The sequence below is a fragment of the Zingiber officinale genome, chromosome 9A (assembly GCF_018446385.1).
Source record: "Zingiber officinale cultivar Zhangliang chromosome 9A, Zo_v1.1, whole genome shotgun sequence".
In the NCBI taxonomy this organism is placed as follows: domain Eukaryota; kingdom Viridiplantae; phylum Streptophyta; class Magnoliopsida; order Zingiberales; family Zingiberaceae; genus Zingiber; species Zingiber officinale.
This window is the reverse complement of record NC_056002.1, coordinates 130670944-130695364: the sequence shown is the minus strand read 5'-3', so window position 1 is coordinate 130695364 and position 24421 is coordinate 130670944. Positions and strand designations below refer to the sequence as shown.

The following is a 24421-nucleotide window of genomic DNA, read 5'->3' as shown; positions in this document are numbered from 1 at the left end:
CATTGGATTGGGCAAATCCAGCCTCTGCCATGATCTTTGTTCCGGTTCCCTCTGTGCCCTAGACCGTCGACTCATGGTTTCTTCATCGCGATACCAATCGACCTTCTCTCGCCATTGCTCATTACTCTAGTTCACCACCATCGTGGCTTTGTGGAGGAGGTTACAAATCTGGTCTTGGTAAGAAAATGCTTGGTATTAGATATAGCTTTGATATGATTTCGTATGCTGTTTAGGGAAGTTAAGCAGAATGGTGTGTTCTGCTATTGTAGTTCTGTCGAGGAGATTAGCCATTGGTGGATAGCTATTGCCACCAGTATCCTTAAAGCGACAGCAATTCCAAACGGAGATTGGTGGTAATATGAAGGTAAGATCTCTAAATTAAGAGGTTAATCACTAGTATGCAGATCTTGGATCTAATCTAAGATTTGGTTAGATCCGAATGAATTAGTTAACCGAGATTAATAGATGAAATAGGGTTTTCTAACCCTATTTGGAATTGAGTTGGTTATCTAAAATTTTAGTATAGTGGATTGATTATATCATGTTGTTACAGGACTGTGATTTGAGACGGGCGTCTCGACATCGGATTGGTTTGATTCGATCTACATTGGAGGCGGGTACCTCTTGACTTATCTTTTATGATATTGTCATTTGGATATGTATAGTATTTTATAACTACAAGCAATGAACATGTTTACCTTTGGTATGTCACTGTTTGATATCCATAGCATGTTAGGTTTGTCGCCTGTGATGTATCCGTGCTTATATCTCGTGATTTGTTGCCATGAGTATCTTAGTTTCTAGAGTGTCATACCATGCTTTACTGAGGTTAGAATTAGGCTCTGGATGTTTGTTTCTGGCATGTGTATCCAAATTATCTGATACTTAGGTTTTTATGCCATGCCTGGATTGTGTATTTCTATTGGTATATCATATATGATTTGTGTACCTAGACCTTATGGCTTTGATCTGTGCATATTGTTGGTACATATGCTATGGAAGGGGGATATGTTTAGGATCTAGGTTGTTATACCATAGAGGACCTGTATACCCTAGATCCGTGGATTTGACCTACTGATACTGTGGTACCCATATTATGTATATATGGATTTTTCTATGCTGATCAGGATATTCCATACTTATTATGTTCAGGACATAGGTATTTGATATTCTATCTGACCTGTGTACTCTAGATCTTGGTATGTGACCATCGATTTTACAGTACTCATTTCATATATATGTATATGGTTATGTTGATCAGTTTTGCTATGCTTAGTGTCATGCATCATGATTGCATGTTGTGCGATTGTCGGCTCCACTATGGTTGAGCCCATCGCCAGTTACATGTACTGCACACACCATCACTCATGGATTAGTGGTTTATCAGGCAGGTGTGTGGCGGTTCTGTTGTTTGGCTCCGTTGGTCAGGTGACTCAGCGTGGTAGCCGGCAGTCAGTTCCGCTCTGTTTGGCTCCGCTGGCATTTAGTGTAGCAGCGTGGTAGCCGGCAAATGGTGGACTCTGTTTGGCTCCGTTGGTCAGGTGACTCAGCGTGGTAGCCGGCAGAGATTTCCTCCCCGTCATCGTGTACCGGGAGATGAGAGCATTGAGCTCCCCCATTTATGATTTGGGGTTAGAGGACAGGAGTACTCCGACAGCATTCCGTCCACTCGGTCACTGTTCAGGAGCAGTGATGTTAGAGTGCACGGTCATCACATGCATTGATTGCATTTATTTGTTTGTATTTGCTGCACTTATATGCTGCATTTTGGTGGATGCATTTGTTTGACATGCATACAGGAGACATACTGCGTATCGGTTTGATGACCCTTTAGTTCAGGATAGGATTCCTGGTGAGTACAACTTTCCTTGGTTACTTTTCAGTTTTGTATATTTCCTATATATTATTCGGAAGTTGTATTCCATGTTTATTGCTGTTAGATATATCTTACTAGGCGTGTCTATTGGTATTCGCTGAGTTGTTGAACTCACCCCCGTGGACACTATCTTTTTCAGGTACCAGGTTATTTATGGTGTCGCTTGAAGCATCCTGTTTGCTAGTCCCCGCGTCACATCAGAAGACATGTCGCTGTCTTTTTGCTGTTTTATCATGGTATATGATATGAGAGTTTTAGTTCTGTGTTCCGGTTTTGTTTCTGGAAATGTTGCTTTGTTTATTGTGAAAGCCTAGCCGGCTTGTAAAATACCGAAAATAGACGAATATTAATAAGGGAGTTTTTCAGAATTTTTGAAAAATTTTCGGAAATTTTTCGGAGCTCGTATGGACGGGTTAACGGGGATAAAAACGGGACCCGGAAAAGACTGTTTAGGTTACTCCATTTAAATGAGGAAAAGTTGAATCTTTCTTAATTCTTTTCCTTTATTTTATTTTCCGTTTTCCTTTATTTTTCGCCGGTTCCTCTGTTTCTCCTCCCCGAAAACCGCCTGCGCCCTCTTCCCTTCTTCTCTCACGCCGAAGCCCTAATCTCCCTGCCCTAGCCACCCGGCGCCTGCCCTCTCCGAGCCCCCGCTGTTCTTTCCCTCGCGCACCCGAGCCGCCGGCGTGCCCTAACCGCCGGCCCGGCGGTTTCTTCCTCGCCGAAGCCTTAAACCCCTCGGCCACTTCCTTTTCTCCTTTTCTTCCTCCCGAGCCGCACCCCTTGGTGCCCTAGCCGAGCTCACCGACGCCGCTGCCTCCCTCTCCCCTCCTCTGGTCCGACGAGACACCGCCGGCCGCAACTCACAGAGCCGACCTGTTCTTCTGTGCTCAGCCCGCGACACTCATCTCACGGCCTTACCCCTTCTCCTGTGCCCTAGTGCCGACGCCACCGTCGACCACCCGGAGCCCGGGCCTTGCCGACGCCGCCGATTTTTCCCCCTTCTCTGCGCCCTAGCTCCCTGGTTTGAGGTCCTCTACCGTGCCTTAGATCGCCGGGAGCCGAGAGCCGCCGTCGCACAGAGCAGTGCCGGCCACCAGATCTGTTCCGAGACCCCCTCACTCTCGATCACCCCTGCGCCAACAACTGAGCCCTATCACTGCTTTGCGGCCTCTTCCGTGCCCTAGTTCCGGCCGTTGTAGCCACCAATAGCTACCTCTGATCCAGAACTGGTGAGTTTGTTAATTAAGCTGTGATTGATATCAGATTTGGAGGAATTGGGTAGCATTTGTTTTTGTATAGGTTTGTAGAGGTTGAGATTTGATTTTTTGTTACTAACGGGAAGTGATGGGTTCTGGCAGTGAGATCTGTTCTCGGTAGCAAGTTGTCTCTGCTGTGGATCTATTGGGCTATCAAGAATTTCTGCTGTAGATAGGAGAAGGGAAGGTAAGAAGTTAAGCATTTTATATATGCTATGAATCATTGTTTGATTTAATTATGTTAGATAGTTGTTCATGTGCAGATGGATTTAGGTTTATGTGTTGATTCGGGTTTTTGCTCTAATTTAGGGTTGGAGAGTTTATTTAACTAATTATAAGAATTTAGTTAAGTAAAAGTATATCTATTGGTATTACAGGACTTTGACGCGAGACAAGCATCTCGACGTTGTATTTGGATCATATTTGGACATTCCTATTGGAGGCGGGTACTTTTGACTTATTGTCTTTGATATGCTTAGTAATGAAATAATATGTTGCATTAATTATGTTTCCTATTTGTTTCGGTTAATCACTGCCCAACACATGTTACCTGTTTGATTGATTGTTTGATTTCATTTCGTATTGATCTTGTACCGATCTATCATGCTCATGGGTAGTGATATAACCATGTTTTACCATGTCAGGACCTAGGTTTGATACCTTATTTGATCAGTATACCTTGATATGATTTATTCACTATGGTGCCCATTGTTATATGCCCAGAGGTTGGTTTAGTATATTACCATGCTTAGTGACATGCACCATTTCCATGATCGAATGCTGTGCGATAGATTGCTCCATTATTGTCGAGCACTTTGCCAGTTTTCATCACTGTTCGGTGCTCCGTTGTGACGCTCATGGGTAGCGAGACACAGCGTGGTAGCACGTCAGTTTGACTCTTCCGGTGCTCCGTTGATCCGCTCTGGGGTAGTGTGACGCAGCGTGTAGCACGTTAGAGATTCCTCCTCGTCATAGCGTACCGGGAGATGAGAGCATTGCGCTTCCCCATTTATGATTTGGGGTAGGAGTACGTATGTACTCCGACAGCATCCCGTCCACTCGATCACTCATCAGGAGTAGTGTTGCTGAGTACACGGTTGTCACAGCCCTACCCACTTGGTCCCACTTTTGTTGTGAGTTGGCTGACTGGCGTCAGGGGTGACCATGACATTGGCATCATATGCATGATGCATTTATTGTTTGTGATTATGTTTGCTGCATTTATATGCTGCATATTGTTTGGATACCTATGTTTGACATGCATACAGGTCTTCTATACCTTTCGGACTGTTTGTCCTTATACCGGGTCCTGGTTAGTACAGATTCTCTCCTGTTTTCTTCGGTTTGCATTTACCTTTATCTTTATCAGGAGACTATACGCATGATTAGTGCTAGGTGTTATTTCTTTACTTTGCATATCAACTGTACCTGCTGAGTGTTGGACTCACCCCGCCTCCATTGTTGTTATTTTCAGGTTGATGCTGTCAGGAGGGAGTTCCAGTCGCTAGTCCCCACAACACGTAGTGCTAGATCTCTGCAGACCTCGATGGTTTATATATCGTTTAGTTTTGTTTTGCATTTATTGATTATGTGTGGACTTGGTTTGTTTGGATACTTGGTTGTTGTATGGATTTTTGTGATGATGATGGATTTTTATTCGATGTGTTTTTTTTTTTTTTACTACGTGCCTGCCTGGACGGCAAAAGAGGTGAGTTCGTCGGTTTTGAGCTTTACGAGTGTAGTTGAGTATGGTGGTTTTTGAGTCAGAGTATTACTACTTTGTTTGATTATATATAACTGCGTGGTGATGTTTTATTTTGTTGTTATTATTCCAGCCGCCTGTGGCTGAGGTATTTGTGAGATGTAGAAAAGTTTCAGATTGTCCACCGTACAGGAGAGATGCTGCCGAAATTTTCTCGGACAGGGACTCCTCTGGGCCGTGACACGGCTAGCAGTTTTCGTTTTGGGTTGTATGTGTTGTCTTTTTCCGCTGTGTTTTTTTTTTTTTTTTGTTCCAGCCAAGTGGGCTGATGATATAAACTGCGTGGTTGTGTGTATATTCCAGCCGTTTGTGGCTGATGTATATTTTGTATGTAGAATTGCTTCAGATTGTCACCCGTACAGGGAGGTGCTGCCGAAATTTCTTCGGACAGGGACTCCCTCGGGGCGTGACATTTAAGTCCCAAATCATATTTGTCATTTTTCTCAAATGCTGGGCTATGACAACATTCAGACGTTTTTTTATATCTGCCAAACTTAATTGTCAGCTAACGAAGCTTACTGAGACTTACTCCACTGTACTTCTCTCTAAGGGCTGCCCAAACAGCATGAGCAGATGGTAATGGCTCATACTCAAATACCAGGCCATCTATCATTCAAATAATCAATATCCCTTTAGCAGTAGAGTCCTTTTTCTTTCATGCCTTATAGGAATCAAGATTATGTCTATGTTGTGCTGTAAAACCATCAATAGGTTCATCCATAAACTGATTTATGACATTTAGAACTTCTTGTTCCTCAAGAACATATTGTATCCTGAGGTGCCAGATTTTATAGTTTTCCTCATATAATTTCTCTCTCTTATTGAGTTCAGTTATGAAGTTGTTAGTTGTCATAATCTATAATAAATAAACACATTAATTATTATTTTATTATAAGTCATATGCATGTAATTAATTATTGACTCAGTGTAAAATAGAATTTGTTTATAAAATCAAGTGATAACTATGTTTCCACTTATTATTTGTATGCTCTAATCTAATCAATATTTATCAGTTATATTGCACACATCTAATCAAATAAACTAATCATGCAATGAACGTATCATTAAATGAACTAATCATTCTATCAAGACTGTTAACATATAACATTCTTTTTTCAAGTGTATTAATGCATAACATAACTTTTTATTAAAATAACATTGTTTGTATATAACAACAATTTCTTTTATATGATTTTATTACTATGAGCTTAATACTGTCCACACATAGTGACAGTGATAACAACTAAACTCTACTTTGCAAGATAAGCTAGCACCACTCCAGTACAAAAAATACTAGTGCAATGGGTAATACTATCTCGTTCATCCCGGACTCAATGAAGGCAAGATCAACTTCAATATCATCCATCAGATCCATATTCAGATCCATTTATGGATCTTTTACACACTCTTCCAGATCCTCTTCTGATTCTTCAGGATCGACCTCCTCAGATTCTTCAGAATCCTTTTCTAGATCCTCCTCAGATTCTGCAGGATCTATTTCTAGATCATTCTCAGATTCTACAGGATCCATTTCTAGATCTTCCTCAGATTCTACAGGATCCCTTACTTCGGGATTTGGATTCTCTTCTAATTCTTTAAGATCCCATGCTAAATGAAGTAAATCCCTGCACATCTCTGAATATGAGATGCACTCTTCAGAATGATCTCACAGTGGGTGTGTTATATCACTAAAATGTTCTGGCAGTGACTAAACCAGAGGTCATCTTGTCGTTCAAGTCTTGAAACTCTTCTCGTTCAAGTTTCCATAACAACCGATCAAGTCGACCAATAAGTCACCGACTCCGTGAACTAGGTCATAATCAAGCTCCTTAATCTCCTCCCAAAGCTCATGTTATCGTATATTGCGACTAGTCATCATGTATATTATCTGTGGTATTTAGAATTGAAAATAATAATATCAGTACAAAACTGACATACCATTAATAAAATCGTCAAATCCAATTCTCACATATGTTTGGAACAATATACATACAACTTACATAAGCAAATAAGAAAAATAAATTTTATTATATTTGGGGAGTTCCAGTTGACTGACACAGTAGATTGGTCGATTGGGAAACATGATCTTAAATCCCTTGTCCTCATTATAACTAATCCAATTGGAATGTTCAATTGTTTTGTATAACCTAAGCCCATTTAAGTCTAACTCAGACTAATTAATCTAGTTAAACGAATAAATAATGTCACGCCCCAGAGGAGTCCCTGTCCGAGAAAATTTCGGCAGCATCTCCCCTGTACGGCGGACAATCAAAAATTTCTACAAGCACTAAATACTCAGCCACATGTGGCTGGAATCATAACAATAATAAAAATCAATCACCACGCAGTTTATATATATATTCAGCCTCTGGCTGACACAACCACACAGTAATAATACTCTGACTCAAAAACCACCCTACTCAGCTACACTCGTAAAACTCAAAACCGATTTTTCTTACCTCTTCTGCCGTCCAGGCAGGCATGTAGTAGAATAAAAACCAAATCCAAATCCATCAGTATAATAAAATCTATATCATGTCCATAAGCAATAAATCCAGAACATAACGAGTTCAAACAGTCTAGAACAGAAAGAAACCAAAGAAAACCAAACATATCCCGGAGGTGCAGGACCAGACTACGTGCAGTGGGGACTAGCGACTCCCTTGACAGCATCAACCTGAAATAACAACAATGGAGGCGGGTGAGTCCAACACTCAGATGCAGTTGATATGCAAAGTAAAGAAACAACACCTAGCACTAATCATGCATACGTCTCGATAAGAAAGATAAGAATGCATCTGAAATAAACAGGAGAATCTTGTACTAACCAGTCCCGAGTATAAGGTCAAAGCGTCAAGTGGTATAAGAATCAGATGCATGTCAAACATAGGTATCCAAACAATATGCGGCATATAAATGCAACAACCACAAACACAAGCAATAAATGCATCATGCATATGATGTCAATGATGCGTCTGGTCACCCCGACGCCATCGATCATCTCATACCAAAGTGAGGCCGAGTGGGTAGGGTGACAACCGTGCACTCTGTCGTCACTACTCCCGATGAGTGACCGAGTGGAGATCTTGTCGAGTACACCTATCCTCCTACCCCAAATCATAGATGGGGGCGCAATGCTCTCAACTCCGGGTACTCAAAGACGGAGGAATCTGCGGATAACACGTTGTGTCACACTACCCACGAGCGGACCAACGGTGCCTCCCTGCTGCAACACACTCATCCTGAATCGACCACTAACCCATGAGTGGTGGTGTGTGCAGATCCATGTAACTGGCGATGTGCTCAACAATAATGGAGCGGACTATCGCACAGCATGCAATCATGCAAATGATGCATGGCAATAACCATATAAACATCCTGACCTAATCCATATATATAGAAATGTGCACCCTAGGTCAAAGAATCATATCAAATCAAGGTACACATAAGGTATAAAAACCTAGGTCCTGAACATGGTCAAGCATGGCATATCACTACCCCTATAAGCATATACAAACAGGTAAAATATACCTGAGATGCAAAACCAATCAATCAATCAAGCATGTAAGATTTGGGTAGTGATTAACCGAAACAGATAAGAAACACAATTAATGCAACATGTTAATTTAATTACTAAGCATATCAAATGACATAAGTCAAAAGTACCCGCCTCCAATAGGAATGTCCAAATCCGACATCGAGCTACTCGTCTCGCGTCAAAGTCCTAAGTCACGAACAAATAAATATATTTTATTTAGCTATATTTTACATAAATAGCTAAATAAATTCTTAAAAATTATTTAGGGCAAAACCCTAAACCAACCTACTAACCATATATTCCAAATTCACTACAAAATGTATCACGATCCTACACTTTACCTCAAATCACAACCGTTGATTGTTGCCGATCGTTTACTGCTGAATTGAGAGCTGCAGAAATAGGGCAACTGCTGGAAACAAAACAAGCAATCAAATCAACAATTTCCTTCCAAACCATGTTCCCAAAAACATAACCACTACAAACCTATACAGAAAATGCTACTTCATTTTCTACAAATCTGATGCCAACCACAGCTTGATTAACAAACTCACCTACTCTGTATCGGAGGTGCAGCTAGTGCTAAGGCAGAGGTAGGGCAGAGGGGTTCGCTGTGGAGAAACAAACTCGCACTCGGAAGTGGCACGCCAAGGAAGAACCAGGGTTTGATTCGTTGTTCTTGGCCGGATGTAATCCAAGCAGAGAAGCACTGGCGAAGATGGGAAGAGGGAAAAAGGCCACGGCACTGTGGTGGTCGGCGCTGAGGCTCTAGGGGAAAGGCAATAGGTCGGCTGCCGGCGTGATGCTCGGCTCAGGGAAGATCGCCGGCAATGAAGGGGTCGGCTAGGGCAGAGAGCGAAGCCGCCGGAGCTCTTGTGGCTGATGCTCGACGTCGGCAGAGGAGAAGATGTAAGAGGAGAGGAGGAAACCGAGAATAGGAAGTGGCCGAGGGGTTTAAGGCTTCAGCGAGGAAGAAACCGCCGGGCCGGCGGTTAGGGCTCGGAGTAGTCGGCGGCGTCGGGGAAGAGATGAGGTGCGGATCGGGGCTGAGGGATTCGGCGATATAAGAGAGAATAAAGAAATAAGAAATATTTAATAAAAGAATTTATTAAAGGAACAATTCCTCACTTAAATCGGGTAGCCCAAACAGGCTTTTCTGGGCCCCGTTCCGGTCCCCGCTAACTCGTCCATACGAGCTCCGAAAAATTCCCGAAAAATATCCAAAAATTCTAGAAAATTCCCTTATTAATATTTATCATTTTTTCGGTATTTTACATTCTCCACCACTAATAAAAATTTGGTCCCCAAATTTCAGTATCTACCATCAGCAAGTACTAATAACAGATAATAATAATAAATGCTGAACGGTAAATAAACACACATACCTCAAGTGAAAAGATGGGGATATCGAGCTCTGATAGTATCCTCGAGCTCCCAAGTAGCCTCCTCGTCCGAATGATGCTGCCATCCGACTTTAACCAGCCGGATGGTCTTATTCCGCAACTGACGCTCCTTCCGGTCGAGAATCCGTACCGGAACCTCCTCATAGGTAATGTCAGGCTGAACTGGAACTGGGATATCTGCCAGCACATGCGTCGGATCGGGTACATATCTCCTCAGCATGGATACATGAAATACATCGTGCACGCCTGACAGGGACGGTGGTAGTGCCAGTCGGTAAGCTACTGCTCCGATCCTCTCCAAGATCTCGAAGGGACCAATGTACCGCGGAGCTAGCTTACCTCTGAGGCCAAATCTCTTCACCCCTTTCGTGGGTGAAACTCGCAGAAATACATGGTCACCAACAGAGAACTCTAGTGGTCTGCGTCTCCGATCAGCGTAACTCTTCTGGCGGTCCTGCGCCTCTGACATCCTCCGTCTGATAGTACGGACCAACTCTGCATCCTGCTGAACTCTATGAGGTCCCAACAACTGGGCCTCTCCAACCTCATCCCAAAGGACGGGTGTCCGACAAGGTCTACCATACAACGCCTCAAACGGTGCCATCTGGATAGCCGAATGGAAGCTGTTGTTGTAGGCAAACTCTACTAACGGCAGATGATCCTCCCAACTGCCTCCGAAATCCATAACACATGACCTCAGCAGGTCCTCTAAAGTCTGAATGGTCCGCTCTGACTGTCCATCTGTCTGTGGATGAAAAGCTGTACTGAAACGGAGCTGTGTGCCCAAGGCCTGCTGCAGACTCTGCCAGAAACGAGACGTGAACCGTGGATCTCTATCCGAAATGATACTCAATGGAACACCATGTAGTCTGATAATCTCTCGGCAATACAGATCTGCCAATCGATCCAGGGAATCAGTCCTCCGAATCGCTAAGAAGTGCGCTGATTTGGTTAATCGATCAACGATTACCCAAATCGCGTCATGGCCTCGTCGTGTCCTCGGCAACCCTACCACAAAGTCCATGGTAATGTGATCCCACTTCCACTCAGGAATAGGAATCCGCTGAAGTAACCCTGCAGGTCTCTGGTGCTCAGCCTTCACCTGCTGACAGACAAGACATCTAGCTACAAAATCCGCGATGTCTTTCTTCATGCCGTTCCACCAGTAGGAACGTCTCAAGTCTCGATACATACGAGTCCCACCTGGATGGATCGCAAATCGAGAACGGTGAGCCTCCTGAAGTAGCTCCTGTAGGACCGGATGAGACTGGGGTACACATAATCTACCTCGAAAGTATAAAACACCCTTCTCGTCTCGTGTGAACTCGGTCTGCTGCCCGGAAGCTATCTGACTGCTAATAAACTGCAAATGCTGATCACTGGCCTGTGCCTCTCGGATCCTCGTCCTGATCGACGACTGAGCAACCATGGTAACCAGAATACCCTGCTCTGTCGGTCCCTGCTCCTCAAGATCTAACTCTGAGAAACTCTGAATCAAGTCCGTGACTGAAGTCCGGTGGCAAGCCAAAGTCCCTCTGGACTTCCTGCTGAGTGCATCTGCAACCACATTAGCTTTCCCCGGGTGGTAGCTAATGGTACAATCGTAGTCCTTCAGGAACTCCATCCATCTCCTCTGTCGAAGATTAAGCTCCTTCTGAGTGAAAATATATTTGAGACTCTTATGATCAGTGAGAATCTCAAATGTGATACCGTATAAATGATGACGCCAAAGCTTCAGAGCAAAGATGATGGCAGCTAACTCCAAGTCATGAACTGGGTAGTTCTTCTCATGCTCCTTCAGCTGTCGAGAAGCATAAGAGACTACTCTGCCGTGCTGCATCAGCGCCCAAACCTGAAGAGACGCGTCGGTGTAAAGTACAAACTCATCCTCTCGAAGGTAGAACCAAAACGGAGCCGACACTAATCTCCGCTTCAGCTCCTGAAAGGTGGTCTCGCAATCCTCGGACCATACGAACTTCACGCCTTTCCGGGTAAGGCGTGTCAGCGGCATAGACGAGAAGCCCTCGACAAAACATCGGTAATATCCGCCAATCGAGCTGCGGATCTCTCGAATCGACTTGGTGCTCCCAACCGGTGGCCTCGATCTTCGAGGATCAATGAAATACCTGCTAGAAACCACGTGTCCCGAAAACCGATCGAGGTAAGCCGAATGCACACTTGCTGAACTTCGCGTACAGCTGATGTCGTCGAAGAATCTCCAAGGCTGCGAAGATGTTGTGCATGCTCCTCCTCGGAGCGAGAGTAGACCAATATGTCATCAATGAAAACGATAACAAACTGATCCAGATACTCCGAAATATGCGGTTCATCAAGTCCATAAACACAGCTGGAGCATTGGTAAGCCAAATGGCATTACCAAAACTCATAATGACCGATGCGGAAAGTCTTCGGATATCGAATCTCGACCCTCGGTGATGATATCCGGATCGCAGATCAATCTTAGAATACACCGATGTACCTGAGCTGATCAAACAAATCCTCAATCCGTGGTAATGGATATTTATTTCTGACAGTTTAGCTGCCTGTAGTCAATACATAACCTCATGGTGCCGTCTTTCTTCTTGACAAATAGAACTGGAGAACCCCATAGTGAAACACTAGGGCGAATGAATCCCCTGTCTAAAAGCTCCTGGAGTTGAACCTTCAGCTCGTTCAACTCTTTTGGTGCCATACGATACGGAGCTTTCGATGTTGGTGCGGTTCCCGGAATCAGCTCAATAGCGAACTCCACTGGCCTTCTGGGAGGCAACCCTGGCAGCTCCTCTGGAAATACATCTGCGTACTCCCGAACAACAGGAACGTCAGAGAGCTGCGAACTACTACTGTCCTCAGTACTGATCAACGACAACAGAAAACCATGACAGCCGTGAGACAGCAGCTTCTGCGCCTGAATCGCCGAAATAATCGAGATGTCGTCGTCTCTAATGCCAGTGAAACTCCACGAGGGTTGGTTCGGAGGCCGGAAGGTGACCACCCTCGTCTGGCAATCAACGGTAGCATGATACACTGACAGCCAATCCATGCCAAGAATGACATCAAACTCGACCATATCCAATACTAGAAGATCTACCGTAAGTATCATGTTGCCAAAGTCTAACGGGCAACCTCTGATCTCCTGGGTGACATCTAAAGTATCACCGGACGGTAGGGACACAGTCAATCGCCGCAACCTAATAGTAGGTAATCTACCAATCTCCCGCATAAAGGTACGGGATATAAAAGAGTGCGAAATACCAGTATCAATCAAAATATCAGCAGTAAATGCATAAATGGAAATCGTACCGCGGAAAACGGATCCGTCGACCCGCTGAGCATCCTCCCTGGTAATCGCATGAACACGACCAGTCTCTGGCGGAGGAGGAGGTGGTAATGCTGCCAGCGGCTGCTGCGGCTGGGCAGAAGCCTGCCACTGAGGTGGTACTGGATACTGCGCCAGAGAAGTCTGAGAAGGTGGCGACTGATACTGTACCGATGGCTACTCCTGTCCAAGCATGCCAAATGCTGCTGCGGAGGGAGCTGCTCCCTGCTGACGCTGTGAAGATTGGGCTTTCTGCCCTCCTCGATATGCCCCTGACTGACTAGACTGTCCCCTCTGACCTGACCCTCCGGAAGCCGTGTGCTGAGCCTTCAGCTGACAATCTCGGCTCTGGTGCCGAGGCAAAAAGCAAACTGACTGTCCCAGAGAGCAAGCTGGGGTGAGGTGATCTCTGGATCCACATCTGAAACAATGAGTATCACCGGAAGGTGGTTGCCGGTTCTGCTGAGAAAACCGGGAACGTCCTGAAGAAGACCGCCCTGATTTCTGAGGCCTACGAGACGCCCCAGAAGTACCCTGACCTGACCGTCTGCGACTACTCTGTGGCTGTCCTGTCGCCTGTGTCTGCTGGACCTGCTCTGATGTCTGACCCGTATGCTTTCTTTTCCTGTCCGGATATGCTGTCTGCCGAGCTAACTCTATCATCAAAGCTCGATTCAATGCATCAGAGTAAGATGTAATCCCTAATCCGGCAAGCTGTACATGCAGATAACCATCCAATCCCTGTATAAACTGCATCATGCGAGTTCTGTCCTCCGCAACTAACTCTGGACAAAACTGAGCCAACCGGAGGAATTCTGTATTATACTCGGTCACTGAGCGGTTATTCTGCCTCAGACTCATAAAATCCTGTCGGCGAGACATCTGATAGGACAGTGGAAAGAAACGGCTCTCAAAAGCCTCTCTGAACCTGGTCCATGTGACGTTGCGCTCACCAATAATAGAACGCTGAGTAACCCACCAGGCATTAGCTTCATCCCGTAAATGGTAAGCAGCCGGCACTGCTTTCTCCCACTCGGAGCAAGCCATATAGAAGAAAGCGCTCCATAGTCTCTATCCATGACAGTCATACTCGGATCGAGATCTCCGCGGAAAAGAGTGAAACGAGTCTTCATCGACTCGGCGGTCTGGAATCCTAGCTCGCTGACAATATCGATGGTGTGTCGGGCGCAGGCTGAAACACTGGGTGATACTACGGGTGGTACCGCGGAATAAACCGGAGGAGGAACTCCGGCTGCTGTATATACGGGAGCATAAGCCGTCGGTGGTGCCTGGGAACAAAAGTGGTGGCAAGCTGAGGCAGTGAAAAAGGTGGGATGTGGGCATTCTTTGCCTCTGAGCCTTTGGGGTACAAGCACCTGTGTGCCTGTAGGTCCAAGTGGCGGTGGTCCCGAATAGGCTGCGCTGGAGCGGATGTCGGGTACACCAATGGTACTCCTGATGGTACAGGGTAGGCATGGATACCGTCGGTGTGGCCAAAGTAGGTATCTCTACAGGAGCTATCGGGTTTGAGAGCCCGATGCTCCCGCCGCATCTGAGTCTGTCCCTGACCGACAGGCTCATCAACAATGGGCATCTCCGGCATATCCAGAGATCCGTGGTCCTCGCGTGGTCGTCCAGCACCACGTCTCGCAAAGATACGATCGACGATATATCTGTTAAATTAAATTACAGATATCAATACCAATATAACCAACACAAAATAACAACATACCTATTTGCTGTCTGGAGATGTTCCGTCGCTGTCCAGTCCCCAATTTGACCTCAAAATTCCGAACGTACATATCGTCGGAAATCCAAATAAATCCGAAACATAACCATATCGAAAATCCGAAAATGCCCAGTTTGACTCGCAAACCTGGCTAACCCAAATATCCTGAATACCAACAACCGGTATCCGATAAATCTCCAGAAACCAAAAGCAGGTATCCATAACCTGCTCTGATACCAATAAATTGGTATCAGATAAATCCCGAAAATCCAAAATACGAAACAAAAGATCGTATAACTGTGCTCTGATACCACCAAATTGTCCCTGTCCGAGAAAATTTCGACAGCATCTCCCCTGTACGGCGGACAATCAAAAATTTCTACAAGCACTAAATACTCAGCCACATGTGGCTGGAATCATAACAATAATAAAAATCAATCACCACGCAGTTTATATATATATTCAGCCTCTGGCTGACACAACCACGCAGTAATAATACTCTGACTCAAAAACCACCCTACTCAGCTACACTCGTAAAACTCAAAACCGATTTTTCTTACCTCTTCTGCCGTCCAGGCAGGCATGTAGTAGAATAAAAACCAAATCCAAATCCATCAGTATAATAAAATCTATATCATGTCCATAAGCAATAAATCCAGAACATAACGAGTTCAAACAGTCTAGAACAGAAAGAAACCAAAGAAAACCAAACATATCCTGGAGGTCTGCAGGACCAGCACTACGTGCAGTGGGGACTAGCGACTGGAACTCCCTCCTGACAGCATCAACCTGAAATAACAACAATGGAGGCGGGGTGAGTCCAACACTCAGCAGGTACAGTTGATATGCAAAGTAAAGAAACAACACCTAGCACTAATCATGCGTACAGTCTCCTGATAAGAAAGATAAGAATGCATCTGAAATAAACAGGAGAATGCTGTACTAACCAGGTCCTGAGTATAAGGTCAAACAGTCCGAGTGGTATAAGAATCCTGTATGCATGTCAAACATAGGTATCCAAACAATATGCAGCATATAAATGCAGCAACCACAAACACAAGCAATAAATGCATCATGCATATGATGTCAATGATGCGTCCTGGTCACCCCTGACGCCAGTCGATCATCTCATACCAAAGTGAGGCCGAGTGGGTAGGGCTGTGACAACCGTGCACTCTGTCGTCACTACTCCTGATGACCGAGTGGACGGGATGCTGTCGGAGTACACCTATCCTCCTACCCCAAATCATAGATGGGGGAGCGCAATGCTCTCAACTCCCGGTACTCAAAGACGGGGAGGAATCCCTGCCGGATAACACGTTGTGTCACACTACCCACGAGCGGACCAACGGTGCCTAACAGAGTCCCTGCTGCAACACACTCATCCTGAATCGACCACTAACCCATGAGTGGTGGTGTGTGCAGATCCATGTAACTGGCGATGTGCTCAACAATAATGGAGCGGACTATCGCACAGCATGCAATCATGCAAATGATGCATGGCAATAACCATATAAACATCCTGACCTAATCCATATATATAGAAATGTGCACCCTAGGTCAAAGAATCATATCAAATCAAGGTACACAGAAGGTATAAAAACCTAGGTCCTGAACATGGTCAAGCATGGCATATCACTACCCCTATAAGCATATACAAACAGGTAAAATATACCTGAGATGCAAAACCAATCAATCAATCAAGCATGTAAGATTTGGGTAGTGATTAACCGAAACAGATAAGAAACACAATTAATGCAACATGTTAATTTAATTACTAAGCATATCAAATGACATAAGTCAAAAGTACCCGCCTCCAATAGGAATGTCCAAATCCGACATCGAGCTACTCGTCTCGCGTCAAAGTCCTAAGTCACGAACAAATAAATATATTTTATTTAGCTATATTTTACATAAATAGCTAAATAAATTCTTAAAAATTATTTAGGGCAAAACCCTAAACCAACCTACTAACCATATATTCCAAATTCACTACAAAATGTATCACGATCCTACACTTTACCTCAAATCACAACCGTTGATTGTTGCCGATCGTTTACTGCTGAATTGAGAGCTGCAGAAATAGGGCAACTGCTGGAAACAAAACAAGCAATCAAATCAACAATTTCCTTCCAAACCATGTTCCCAAAAACATAACCACTACAAACCTATACAGAAAATGCTACTTCATTTTCTACAAATCTGATGCCAACCATAGCTTGATTAACAAACTCACCTACTCTGTATCGGAGGTGCAGCTAGTGCTAAGGCAGAGGTAGGGCAGAGGGGTTCGCTGTGGAGAAACAAACTCGCACTCGGAAGTGGCACGCCAAGGAAGAACCAGGGTTTGATTCGTTGTTCTTGGCCGGATGTAATCCAAGCAGAGACGCACTGGCGAAGATGGGAAGAGGGAAAAAGGCCACGGCACTGTGGTGGTCGGCGCTGAGGCTCCAGGGGAAAGGTAATAGGTCGGCTGCCGGCGTTATGCTCGGCTCAGGGAAGATCGCCGGCAATGAAGGGGTCGGCTAGGGCAGAGAGCGAAGCCGCCGGAGCTCTTGTGGCTGATGCTCGACGTCGGCAGAGGAGAAGATGTAAGAGGAGAGGAGGAAACCGAGAATAGGAAGTGGCCGAGGGGTTTAAGGCTTCAGCGAGGAAGAAACCGCCGGGCCGGCGGTTAGGGCTCGGAGTAGTCGGCGGCGTCGGGGAAGAGATGAGGTGCGGATCGGGGCTGAGGGATTCGGCGATATAAGAGAGAATAAAGAAATAAGAAATATTTAATAAAAGAATTTATTAAAGGAACAATTCCTCACTTAAATCGGGTAGCCCAAACAGGCTTTTCTGGGCTCCGTTCCGGTCCCCGCTAACTCGTCCATACGAGCTCCGAAAAATTCCCGAAAAATATCCAAAAATTCTAGAAAATTCCCTTATTAATATTTATCATTTTTTCGGTATTTTACAAATAATTTGAACCAGATTGAGATCTGTTTATACCAACCCAATTTAATATGGTTTAGTTTATATGAATTAGACGGGTTAGGATAGAACTATTAGATAGTCATGCAAATCCAAATAAAAATAAGCATAATTAATTAAAAAATTAAAAACAACAAGTTTTATTATTTTCAATTAATTTTATAAAGAAACTCACTGTTTCAATATTTTTTTTCTTTAACGTGAGAAACTTTCACATTTTTTATTTTTATTTTTTTTATGAATTTTAAAAATCTAACAGTTTTCTCAAAAATACTGTTTTTACGAAGGAACAGTAAATAATTAGTGTTCTTCTGTGCCATGACTTCTTTGCCACGACAAATACGATTGCCACAATTGTCAATCGTCGGCCTCCCGATGCAGCCATCGGCACTCTTTGATCTGGAAGCATATAGCCAGGATCCTTTCGGGGCTCGACAACGGCAGGAGATAGCGACCCAGTCGCGATCTTGCCTAGCGACAGTGGAAAATCTTGACACAGTCAAGGTCTCGCCTGGTGACGACTACATATCACGACACAATTGCGATTTCACCCCGCGATGGCAAAACGCAAGCGGAGCAACCTCTGTCAGCAATTTCTTTTTCGGCAGGGAACAAGAGCAGTAATCTTTTGTCAACGAAGAGATAAGTTTCATGCATTTTTAGAACTAAGGCAAAGCTCTAATACCATTATTCATCCACTACAACAAAAATGGTTTTTCGCAGCGCGCAAATTCGCTTTTCATAGCGCGCATTCCGTGCTGCATAGTTAAAAGCTGTTGAAAGTCATAAATTATCCGTGGGTGTCTTTTGCCGCAGACATAGTGTGCCCAACCTTTTCTTCTGGCACAAAACATCCTTATATAAGTGATATGACTCTCTACATTTATCCTCTTTCTGAACTCCTCCTGAACTACCTTCACCTTGAGATTGTGAGTTATAAGTTTCACCATGGAAGACCCAAATAGTATAAGAAGGATCAAACCCCTTAATAATTAAGTGGTCATACACTTGGTCAAATTTTATATACTTCTTATTTTTACAACGCTTGCAAGGACATAAGATTACTTCACATGTTTTTGCATAATTCCTAGATTATGTAATAAATTTTTGTACCCCTTCTTCATACTCGGGTACAAGCCTTGAAGGCATATGCATCCATTCCTTATCCATCTCGTGAATAAACCTTTTTCATTTGTACGAAATAATTATGAGATTTTATCAAAATATATTTGTATAAGAAAACACCACATAATAAATAAAAAAAACTTAAATATAAAAAATTAATTTCTACATCATTATATTTTAAACAAATAAATATCATGTATTATTCACACACTAGAAAGAATGATAATTGGTTTTTTCTTTTTTATTTTAATATATTTAATCATTATTTTTTCGTCCATTCATTTTTGTTACCCCTATCAATCATTGTCTCTAATGATATACTAGTGTCAAAAGATCAAACAAAATATATCAATGCCCAGAACTAAATAATGTGCATTTCATGTTAAGTAAGAGTGACATAACTAATAGAATTGTATTAATATATGCATGTATCACACAAGATCAGTTAATTCTAACCGGAAATGCTTTTTCTACGGTTTGAAAATTAAAATAGAGGGGAAAAGAATTGCAAGGTGGAGTAGAGTAGTACATGACATGCAATTTACGTTGCAATATTCCCTGTCCTTGTAAAAAAAACAAATAGGAAATGAGTCGTCAATTGATTAAATCATGAGTTTATGTTTTTTCGACTAAAATTTATACTGCCATCGCTGATGAACTCCAAATTGATATTCAAGAATTTGAAATGCGTGCACACAACAAAAGAAGTTGAATCTTTTGTAAATAAATTGTTGTTGTATTTTAAAGATGAGAAGATAAGTAGAACGACTACACTATACATGTCAAGTGAATATCAAATAATTAACATCACAATTCAACTTGTGGAAGAATGAACAAGAAGGGCTAACACATGCATAGTGGAAAGAAAATTGAAATTTTTTTGGATTGATAATGTACACAATTTCCACCAATATCTAGAATAAGAATTTAAGAGTCAATAATCACCATTCATAACTCTTTTGCTATAATACTCATCCCCCGTCTTCCTTAATGAGAGTCTACACCCATTACAACAAAGAAAACGAAGAAAAAAATTTAATTGGAGCATAGGTGGGCAAAGCAATAAGTTTAGGGACTTAGAGATTAGGGTTACCTTTGTCTTTGAGCTTTTGGCTTGATGCAGAGTATGGAGTGGTTAGCAGAGGGCTTGCTTATTCTTGTTGTGGTCCTACAATGCAGAGGGATGGAAGTCTTGTGGCAGATGACGGCGAGTGTGGAGAGACAGAGTGGAGTCGTGTGGCCGACGATGGTCAGTGCGGAGAGGCAGAGAGGAGTCCTACAGCTGGTGGCAGTGAGTGCGGAGAGGTAGAGAGGAGTCCAGCGACGACAGAAAAGAGAGGCGGAGAGCTGTTGCGGAGAGGAAGTTGTGCGGAGATGGCTTTCAACGGCTTTGATCGGCTTGTTTTTTTTAACCTAACGTTCTTTGCTTTTAATTGTGTTTTTTATTTATTATTGTATTTTTGTTTTACTTACTTTAATTTTTCTTTACTTATTTTTTTTTAACCACGTAATCCTTTTAATCATGTGTTTTTAAATTTAATTTTTTTAAAGATAACTTCCTTTTAAACTATAATTTTAAAAGAAATTGAAGTTAGTCAAAACACGCTTGGTCAAAACACATTCCTTTTAATCAATATGGTCGTAAATAATTTTTTTTTCTTATTTTTTTTAAACTAATCGTAGCATGTTGCATGCCATTGATAATTAAAAAAAATATTCATAGCGTGCCTATTTTTGCATGTCATTATTGTTATTAAATATTTATAGTATTAATGACATACTTTTAATGTGCGTCGTTAATATCTAGACGTAATTTTTTTTCTTCTTCAAGTTTATACTATTAACAGCGCGCATCAATATGCACGCCGTTAATAATACTATTAACGGTGTGCTTTTAATGTGCGCTATTAATAGCAAGCTGCGAAAAGCTATTTTTGTTGTAGTGATCTAAAGCATGAAATGCATGTTGGAGTTCAATCAAAGTCTCACATTGAAAAGATTTGGTAAAGATCATAGGTTTAAAAGGATGTAGGATATCTTCATTGGCATAAGTTGGCCTTTTGGGAAGAGCCCAAGAGCAAAGTCATGAGAGTCTAGGCTTAAAGTGGACAATATCATACTATTATGGATATATGTAGATATCCTTTGCCACAACAATACAGAATGCATAAATCTGTAAAATTCACAGTGAACTGCTGAGACGATCTTGATCTCCTCTTGACGTCGAAAGAATGATCACAGACACAAGGTCGAAAAGCTCTCCTTTTGTCCATAAACCAAAATCCCAATCTCACTAGATGTTCTCTTTTGCTGATTACTTCGATCACCTCCAACTCTTCCTTTTTTCAAATTGCTCTTGGACGCTTTTTAAAGGAGAATCCATTCATTAATCTTGTAATTGGTGCTTTAATTGCATATCATGGAGGAAGATGAAGATGAATTGGCACACTTTCATCTTCCTAACGTTATAAATATTGCAATGTCCAACAACATGAATGTACACCATCAAATAAATTGCACAGATAATACATTCATACTATATGTGCATTTTTTTTAAATCAGGATATGCATGAGCAGAAAACTTGACATTAGAAATAATTAAGCTTGGTCTTTGAGTTTTAAAAAGGTCTTACTTGTTGAGGAAACTCGCCATTCGCCATTTGCATATTTATTAATACCTTGGCTGCTTTGTGTAATGGTTTTGGATCTCTGTCACCCTGTTCCAACACAAATTTGAAAAAAGTAATGTTACTTCATCTATTACATCATTACGTTCAAGAACATTTTATTAACACAAAAACTAAGGCAACCTAACAATAATTGAGGAAATAGTTAATTAAGGAGAATAGATATATATGACTAAATACTTGGGACTAATGAGGCTTGTTGTTGCGGCTGATTATATGACTGGCTTTAAAAACCTTCAGTTGTGTCTTTTTTGTTTGCTATGCCTATTGCAGCTTAGAATCCTCATTACAGTGAAAGACATCATATTATTCTCTAACCGTTGAAGTTACAGCTAAACAAAGATATAGTATTTCTTATGCTGGCCCTTTTGGCAACCCCCAAAATCCAAATTCTAACCTTTTACATATGTTAATTTTGAACATTTGAATTATTTCTAGTTCTTTCCAAGATCTTAACACAAGAATAATGTTCATTGAATATAGCATTTGACTCATTTTGCATTAACTTGCACACATTATTTTCTTTCTTTGCTTCCTATAAACCTTACTTCCAATCTTTCTCCATAGGGAAAAGGTATGTTGTGTCATTCACTAGATAAAAAATTGTTTGTGAATTTATAATCCTAGGAAATCCTAGCTCTCATAAGATTTGTGATCATAAAAAAAACTGATCTGTCCAGCATCAATTAGAGCTAGCATTGCCCAGCTTGTATTCACTGCATGAACCCTGTTGCCCTCAAGATTTGTGTAAACCTGCTCAAAGAGAACACGAGAAATATGTAAGTCACTTACCATCTTGATAATGTGAAATATAATGTGGTCCAATCAAGATGTCAATGTGAAACAATTATAATTGTAGGGTACATGAATAAACTTATTGAGTAAACTTATATAGAAAAATTGGAATTTGATGAATTCTGTATAAAAAGATTCAGATACTCAAGTAGACTTCCACATGCCCCAACTATATTTGAGGACTACTGCACCAACACTGTCGAACAGATTATAAAATTAAAATATAAAGATGAATGAACGAGAAGAAATCAGTGTGTTATTTCATGGATAAACATCTTTGCTAATACAAAGATATAAGAAGGCCAAATGAAACTCTCTGTAAAGGCATTGTCTTGTGATCTGCCAAAGATGTCTTTCCTGCTAAATTTGATATCTAATTATAACATAAAAATGTTAAAAGGAACAAAGAAAGGGAAATGACAACAAATAATCATGTTACTGGTTACTCCTCATTTGACCATCAACATTCAAAGAATATCGCTAGATTTTTTATGCAGGAGGATCCATTGGATTTTTTTTATTATTATTATTTTTTGTAACTTAGGGGGCTTTTTATATATTTTAGGTATTTTTGATAATTTATATCTTTTTGAATTTTTAGATCTTGAACCCGTTTAGATATTTTAAGATTATGAGAATTTTTTCTTTTTGATAGGATTTGTGTCCTTTTCTTTACAAGTTAGGAATTTAGGGTCTATATATTAGGATTTTTTTTTTTCTTTGTGTCATAGAATTTAGAGTCTATATAAACATGTATTTAGTTGTTTGAGGAATTATCTCTATTCTCAATAAAGTTTTCTTTTTTTGGGTAAAAACTAGAGGTTTCTCTTTGTTTTTGCCAGATTCTCTTCTTATCTTCTCCATAATTTCCTCTTCTTGTCAGCTCGTAGGATAATCACTATCTTTCTCAGCATCAGTTTGTTTCATAACAAGCAGGTTCGAATTGAGGAAGTCATCAGGTCCAATGGAAGGTCATCTGATCATGGTCATCGTCGCATCAATAGGCAGGTTTCGATTGAAGAAGTCGAGCACCGTGATCGTAGCATTCAGGACATGATAATGATTAAGAATTTACAGAGGCAAGTCACATATTTAATTTTGCATCAAGCAATGTAAGACCTTGAGGATCGTGAGATCTTATATCATGGGCTGAAAATCGAGGTTTCGAGAACCTTTATCACCGGGCTACATACCAGAACCACCGTGGTCGGGAGGAACCCTATAGAAACCTCGATTTTCAGATTAATTTGCACGTATTTTCTGATACGTTACCAGTAGAGGGAGGCGAAGAAGGCCTCCTTGCCCCATTCTTCTCCTATCCCTATAGTCAGTAGGATGATAGAACCCTATTCCTTATCCATGCTAGGCTTTGACCGGTGACCATGACCAGTAGGTAGGCTGGTCTCTGCCATCGTTCCCTTCCCTTCCTCAATTCCCATCCATTTAGGCAAGGTTGCTTGGGTTAATGAACTGGAATTCAGGGCAAGGTTGCTTAGGGGAGAAGAGTGAACTCCATAGCCGCCCTATCCACCGAACCATGCCACGAAGCAAGCCTCATTCTCCTCCCTTTCCATGACATGCCTAACCTCCGGCTCATCTAAGAAACCGACGCGATTTGGATTCTGGGCTACCTCAGAAAGAAAGAGTCAGGCCGGGCCGTGACGAAGAACTAGAAGACTTCATTGATTGGATCAACGAAGTGAAGAGATTTTTTTACTATGAGGATGTCACGCCCCAGAGGAGTCTCTGTCCGAAGAAATTTCGGTAACATCTCCCCTGTACGGCGGACAATCTGAAACTTTTCTACAAGCACTATATACCTCAGCCACATGCGGCTGGAATAATAACAATAAAAGAAAACAAACACCACGCAGTTAATATCAAATTCAGCCTCTGGCTGACACAACCACGCAGCAGCCCACTCGGCTATACCAAAACCAAAACACAAACTGCTA

The 24421-nt window shown here is 42.2% G+C and overlaps 2 long non-coding RNA genes across 2 annotated transcripts; both read right to left on the bottom strand.

Moving 5' to 3' along the window:
• Nucleotides 1-8592: 8592 nt before the first annotated feature.
• Nucleotides 8593-9123, bottom strand: LOC122018725. The gene is made up of 3 exons (XR_006121883.1): nt 8990-9123; nt 8777-8847; nt 8593-8621 (listed from the first exon to the last, which is right to left on the bottom strand). It is a non-coding gene; the product is annotated as an uncharacterized LOC122018725 (long non-coding RNA).
• A 7602-nt stretch (nt 9124-16725) lies between these two features.
• On the bottom strand, nt 16726-17296 carry LOC122018797. The gene is made up of 3 exons (XR_006121913.1): nt 17123-17296; nt 16910-16980; nt 16726-16754 (listed from the first exon to the last, which is right to left on the bottom strand). It is a non-coding gene; the product is annotated as an uncharacterized LOC122018797 (long non-coding RNA).
• Between the last annotated feature and the right edge of the window lie 7125 nt (nt 17297-24421).